Here is a 6,730-nt window from a genome sequence, read left to right as displayed (position 1 = left end):
TTTTAAACGAAGTTATAACAATTTGGATCGGTCTCTAAAAATTTGTGAGTCAATGTAATGTAATTGTTGTTCAATACTTATTATCTGTATGATTCCGCTGAATGCATAGATTATATTATACTATGTATTATGTATTGAACTATACGGTCACGTGTTTGGGCATGATTTTGTGGCGACAAGTTCACATCTTGGTATATCGACTTCGACCTATTTGGAGAAAATTGGAAATAGGAGTAACAGAAGAAGAGAGATAAGAAGAATCATGTGCAAGACTTTTAACTATGTCCAGACATGAAGTTAATATAATAAAAGCGTGTTTGTACACGTACACGTACCTAAGTATTTTTGCTGCTACATTAAATATTGATGGACGAAATTAAAGGTAAAAGGAAGATATAATGGAAAGATAAGTGAATGCATTGAGCTACCTGTGTTTTTTCTTCGTATTTTGATAGCCTTAATAGGCTATTTCAGCTTCATCCTAGCGTGTAGGTGAGCTCTCGGGGCTCAAACCGGGAGTGTTGCTAACATTGGCCCTAGCAAGAACAGTGCTTTGCAGAATCTACTACCGGATCGGAAACGCGATCCACAGAGAAAAGCCGGCGAGAAACTCAGTGGGCTGTGTCTATGGGTTAATTTACTTGTCGAGGTCTTCGTCGCAAGCGACAGGCTCGGCGAGGACGGTGACTGGTGGTACCTAAAATCACCGTTAATGGGTCGGAAGGATCCCTGACGCCGTGTTTAGGGCGACGTCGACTGCTTACCATTAGGTCTATAGGATCGGGTATGTTACCTGTGTAGTACAGCTTTCGCTTAGCTTTTAATATTCAATAGCCAATGACTAATTTCTGGTAAAGAAGGGAAATTGAAAAAGGAGAGTGTAAATTTATTAAGATAAAGTTACATATTTGTTAAGTGAATTTATTAATATATTCCTTTTAATACTGTATAAACTATTATATGTATATATATGTGATTGTGTGTATATGTATTTTTTGTGTATGTATTTGTAATATAATATAAATTTATTCTGCACTACCTTTGGTTGACTTTGTAGTCATCCTGGCCTAAAGGATAAGACATCCGGTGCATTCGTATCTAGCGATGTACTGGTGCTCGAATCCCGCAGGCGGGTACCAATTTTTCTAATGAAATGCGTACTTAACAAATGTTCACGATTGACTTTCACGGTGAAGGAATAACATCGTGTAATAAAAATGAAACCCGCAAAATTATAATTTGCGTAATTACTAGTGGTAGGACCTTGTGAGTTCGCACGGTCAGTTTTTTATTTTTTTTATTGCCTTTGTAGGCAGACGAGCATACGGCCCACCTGATGGTAAGTGGTCACCGTCGCTCATGGACGTCAGCAATGCCAGGGGCAGAGCCAAGCCGCTTAGAGTACTTAGATACTTTAGAGAGTACGGCTTGCTCTAAACGCCATGATAATTTGGAGTCCCTAAAACAATCCGTACGATTGGCAGTGTAAAATTTTCCCATGGAAAGAGTGCGTGCTTCTATTGATAACTGGCCTCAACGTTTAAAGGACTGTATTGCAGCCAATGGAGACCACTTCGAATAAGCTTTTTATACTTTACATTGTTTTATATTTATGTATTAAACTAACACACTGTAAAAGGAATAAATGTTATTTGCAATAGATTTTTTTTTTCCTTTGTCTCAGTATTTATGGCAAGACTAGGTAGATTACACTTCATGTAAAATTTTCATTGGCGGACTTAATGGCTAAAGCATTCTCTACCATTTTTTAGTTATTGCTTAGATGGTTGGACGAGCTCACAGCCCACCTGGTGTTAAGTGTGGTTACTGGAGCCCATAGACATCTTCAACATAAATGCGTCACACACCTTGAGATATAAGTTTTAAAGGTCTCAGTATAGTTACAATGGCTGTAACCGAACCGAAACACATTACTGCTTCACGGCAGAAATAGGCAGGGTGGTGGTACCCACCCGCGCGGACTCACAAGAGGTCCTACCACCAATAACATTTTCTCTTTATCTTTATCTCTCATCACCTTTCTCTTTATCACCCCACTCCATTTTAATATCGCAAAATATTGTACAATGTATTGGCGCCAAAATGAAAAAAACTCAATGAGCAATCATATAAAAATGACAGATTCCAAATTCAAATATGATATTTTGTTTATTTTTAATTGTAACAGTATTTATGGCCAGACTAAGTATATAACCTGTATCGGACGATGCGCCCATGAAGGCGTTCGAATCCCGCTGGCAGGTACTTATTTTTATAATGCAATAGGTACTTGACATGTGAACATTCATGACTTCCACGGCGTAGGAGTAGGTAGCATTGTGTGATAATATAATAATAATAAATCCCGGAACAATAGATACGAAAAAAATGGTGCGCGTGCAACTTGGTGCACGTGAAAGAAGTGAAACTTTTTTGCGGTGTGTAGCAATGTGGTTTTCTTCATTTTTTTATTTTTAAATCAAATTTCTCTTGTAATAGGTAATGCTGTGTTTAAGGGAAATGACCTAGCTCGCTTGGTCCTTTCCCTCTCTCCACGGTCGAGTGGTTCGCGAGACGTTCCGTCTTTTTTCTCACTCTCACTCTTCCTAAATTGTATCTTTTCTTTCTTGACGTAACGAATCTGTCGCGAGTTAAATTTTACTCTCAACGCGCCTAAAAAAATGTCACTTAAAAAAACTTAAAAAAAAAACTATTTCAAGTATTAAGGTGGATGGCGACAATAATAACAAAAAAAGTTATCCAAAAGTAGATTGTGTCAATGCTCCCGTAACTTAATTAAGAGGTTAGACGGCGTTAATTGTCCGTTCACTGTTCTAATTACTCTAATTAAGAATAAACTATTATAACGCATTTCATAATACTATTCCTAAGGTTTCTTATATAATAATATATTGCAATCAACGTAATTTAATGTATTATTTTCACTAGCGTCCGTACACTAGATTTCGATTACCGTCATGATAATCGCCTTATCGTTGCCGCCGCTAACTACTCCCCGAATCCTGATCACGCAGGAGCCAGGCACCGTCGTCGCCCTAGACATGTCCTTACGGATCCATCAGATTCAATAACCTTTGCATTAGACGCCTTCGCCTCTAACACTAGGAGGAGGCTTAGGGACCCCAGTAACCGTACTCGTCGAACTCGGCAAAGAGCTCGACGTGCAACCTAACCCATAAATCAGCTTGCTGATTTTCTTGCTGGATCTTCTCAGCAGGTCGCGATTCCGATCCGATAGTAGATTCATTCGCGAAACAGATGCTCTTAAGTTGTTAGGTCTCCTTCGGAGGCGCTCGGGCAGTTGTTAGCAAATCCCACCTGAGCCTTTGTTCGCCCACCTGTTCTGGTGAAACTAGATAGGCCTCCGGGCCACCATTTATCCATCAATCTTAAAAAAAAAGATTTGGATTACATATTTATGTATTACATTTTTTTGTTCGTTCTTGTAATCTAATTTTGAGAAAATAAAACTATTCGTAAATGTATCTGTCTGATTAAGCTCGTGAATAACTACTAACCAAACTAAGAAAAAGTGGAATCGGTTGACAGCAAGAAAAGAAAATGGTGCCTGTTTTGTCTTTTCTGATTTTTTTAAACATATATTATTTGGTCGAAGCTTGTTTTTGAAATGTTGTACATGGTGTAACTATATTTTTCTGACAGATATGAGTAGAAGAATTATTATTTCGATAATATCTTAAAAAGCAGCCCACGCTTTTTTTACCAAAAAAATTTTTTTTTTACACTATTTTCAATTTAAATTTATTAAAATTTATTTTCTATTTTTTAGTAGAATTTTATACAGAGCGTGTTTTTTAGTTTTTTTTAAATATTATTTATTTAATTTATCCCGAACCCCAGCGCGTAACAATATAAAAAATTTAAATCAACAGTCCTAAAAGTTCAGGATAAAGGGCTCATTGATTGATTATTGAAGTGTCCCATACCGGTTTCCAAATTAGTACTAGTATTTTCAAATAAAAGGTTCTGTTGCATCAAAGACTGCTTACTCATTCTTCTACGTCATCCAATAAAACCGGTGAAGCTATCCTAGTCAAATCAATGAACTATCTTATCGGTTGATCGCAAATATCCGGTTATCGTCCGTCAGCACCCGATTATGAATGCCTATATCACGCATTCATAAAGCGATGTCTATTCATTAAAAGGCACGTGCTTGATAATCGATCTTATACTAACACAATGATGGTTCCATCAACAAACACAAATACCTGTGCTAGTGGACTGCGTGATGCCTTAGATACAGGGTTCTTTAAGCTTTTGGTTCCACGAGCCCCTGTTAAAAATTCCAGTTTTTTTTATTGCTTAGATCGGTGGACGAGCTCACAGCCCACTTGATGTTAAGTGGTTACTGGAGCCCATAGACATCTACAACATAAATGCGCCACTCACCTTGAGATATCAGTTCTAAGGTCTCAAGTATAGTTACAACGGCTGCCTCGCCCTTCAAACCGAAACGCATTACTACTTCACGGCAGAAATAGGCGGGGTGGTGGTACCTACCCGCGCAGACTCACAAGAGGTCCTACCACCAATAAGAAAAGTAAGCCCGAATCGGAAAAGCACCACCGTTCTATTTGATTCAGTTGCGAGCGTTTCGGTTTGAGGGTTATCTTCTTCATCTCAACGTTCATGGTCTTGTATATAAGTTCGTTCGGCTGTGGAGGGTTCGTATGTTCTTCTATAGAAATAAATAAGATACCAAAACTTCAAAAGTCACTTGATAATGTACTAATGTTTTGTTTATAGCAATTTTATCTGCTTAATGTATCTCGTTTCCTTTAACTAAGAGGCTACAAGACTTGATGCGTATCATAAGTTGAAAATTTTAATTTAAAAATCAGTGTGACGGTTAATAACTGTTTTCTTATCGCAACGATAAGTCTCTTCCGATAAACCGCTGTGATTTATAGATACGACGCGATATTAATTATTGTGTTTTTTAATTAGAAATGCGATTCTAATCACAGTGTTTTACTGTACAAGCTAAAACCTAAATCTATTTTCAACATTGTCTTTATAAGAACGCGTCTGGGATTTATCGTTCACTGACTGAATATTATATATTAATACCTCCCTCAGCATTGAGGAATACGTCGCGAGGTAGAAGAGGGCGTCGTCATGGCCTAAAGGATAAGACGTCCGTTGCATTCGTATCTACCAATCAGAGAAACGCGCCAATGTGTGTTAGCTGTGTCATCCTCGTCGCTGTCTGCGCAATGGTGGCACTGCACCGTCAGTTCCCTTCCGGCTGTCTTGTGTCAGTAGTGGCCGAAACATCAATGGCCGGTCAACATTTGCCGGCCAGCCGGAAGGTGATTCATCCGCGATTACGGCCCACCCAGTCCGTGAGAACCGGGCGGACCGCCTCGACGGTGCGGAAGCCGGCCGAGGGTCCGCCATACGACGAAACCACGCCTCCTAGCCTCGTAGTCCTTCCTCGGAGCCATGGCCAAGGTGTCGTCGGCGTAACAGACTACAGTCAATCCGGGGAGGGGACCCCGTAGGGCGCCACGCAGGACCCAGTCGAAGCCGATGTTCCCTCAGAACTTTTTACACCTAACCTTTTTTTATTTGAATGCTGGTTGGTGCTTCTCATGTGGTCCCATTTAAAGGTTATCAAGATCTGACCGGTAGCTACTTAATAATGATTGTTTCATTGTCTTCCACTACATTGATGGTACTACATTTTATTATGTTGAATTCGGATTTCTTATTGGTAAAAAATTAGTATTACACAAGAGTACAAATAAAGTTAAAAAAAACAACATTGTTACATTATGTACACCTATGTACATACATGTATATGTTTACATACACACAACAGACTACACTAACAAACATTAAATACAATTTCTATTAAATTATTTATTACGTCTTTTGTACGTGTATTTGACCTAGTTGTGAACTACAGCAAAAGGCCACTCCTAGGGCTTGTCATAGAATAAGAGGGATTTTAGATTTGCCGTTCTCCTATTTAGTTAGTACTAAAGCTACTTAATACTGAAGCCTATTCCGCCCTTCCTGTTTGAAGGGTGGGGCAACCACAACAAAATTAAATATCACTTTTGGTCTCAGTGGTGGCATTTCGATGAAAAAGTTCGCCAGATGTTAGAGCCCTAATTAATTAATTACGGAGGAGACAGAAAAATGTGACATCTCTCCAGGGAGTAGAAGACAATTTCGTCGTGTATGGTATTTGCAATATCGTTTAAATGTTTGTTTCGATCTAACATTGAATAGACTAGCTGTACCCGTCCGCTTCTCTGGGCATTTAAAATTAACATTATTATTTCTCACCCCCGCAAACATTCTCATCATTAACGCCCCCGCAACTAGTGTAGGGAGTCCAAACACTCATATAAATATTAGCCAATCCATTAAGTACATGTATTTTATACATGGATACCAAGTTTCAAGTCAATCGGATGCATGGTTCAGTAGTTATAACGGAACATCCGTAAAAACCACTGTAGATTTATATATTACTAGCGACCCGCCCTCGCTTCGCTTCGGAGACATTAAAACACACATGAAACAAAAAAAAAAAATTAAAAAAAATTTAAAAAAAGTAGCCTATGTTCATCAGGGACAATGTCGGCTTCTAATGGAAAAAGAATTTTTCAAATCGGTCCAGTAGTCTCGGAGCCTATTCGAAACAAACAAACAAACAAATCTTTTCTCTTTA

The sequence above is a fragment of the Bombyx mandarina genome, chromosome 06 (assembly GCF_030267445.1).
Source record: "Bombyx mandarina strain Sakado chromosome 06, ASM3026744v2".
NCBI lineage: Eukaryota > Metazoa > Arthropoda > Insecta > Lepidoptera > Bombycidae > Bombyx > Bombyx mandarina.
This window is presented reverse-complemented; position numbering follows the sequence as displayed.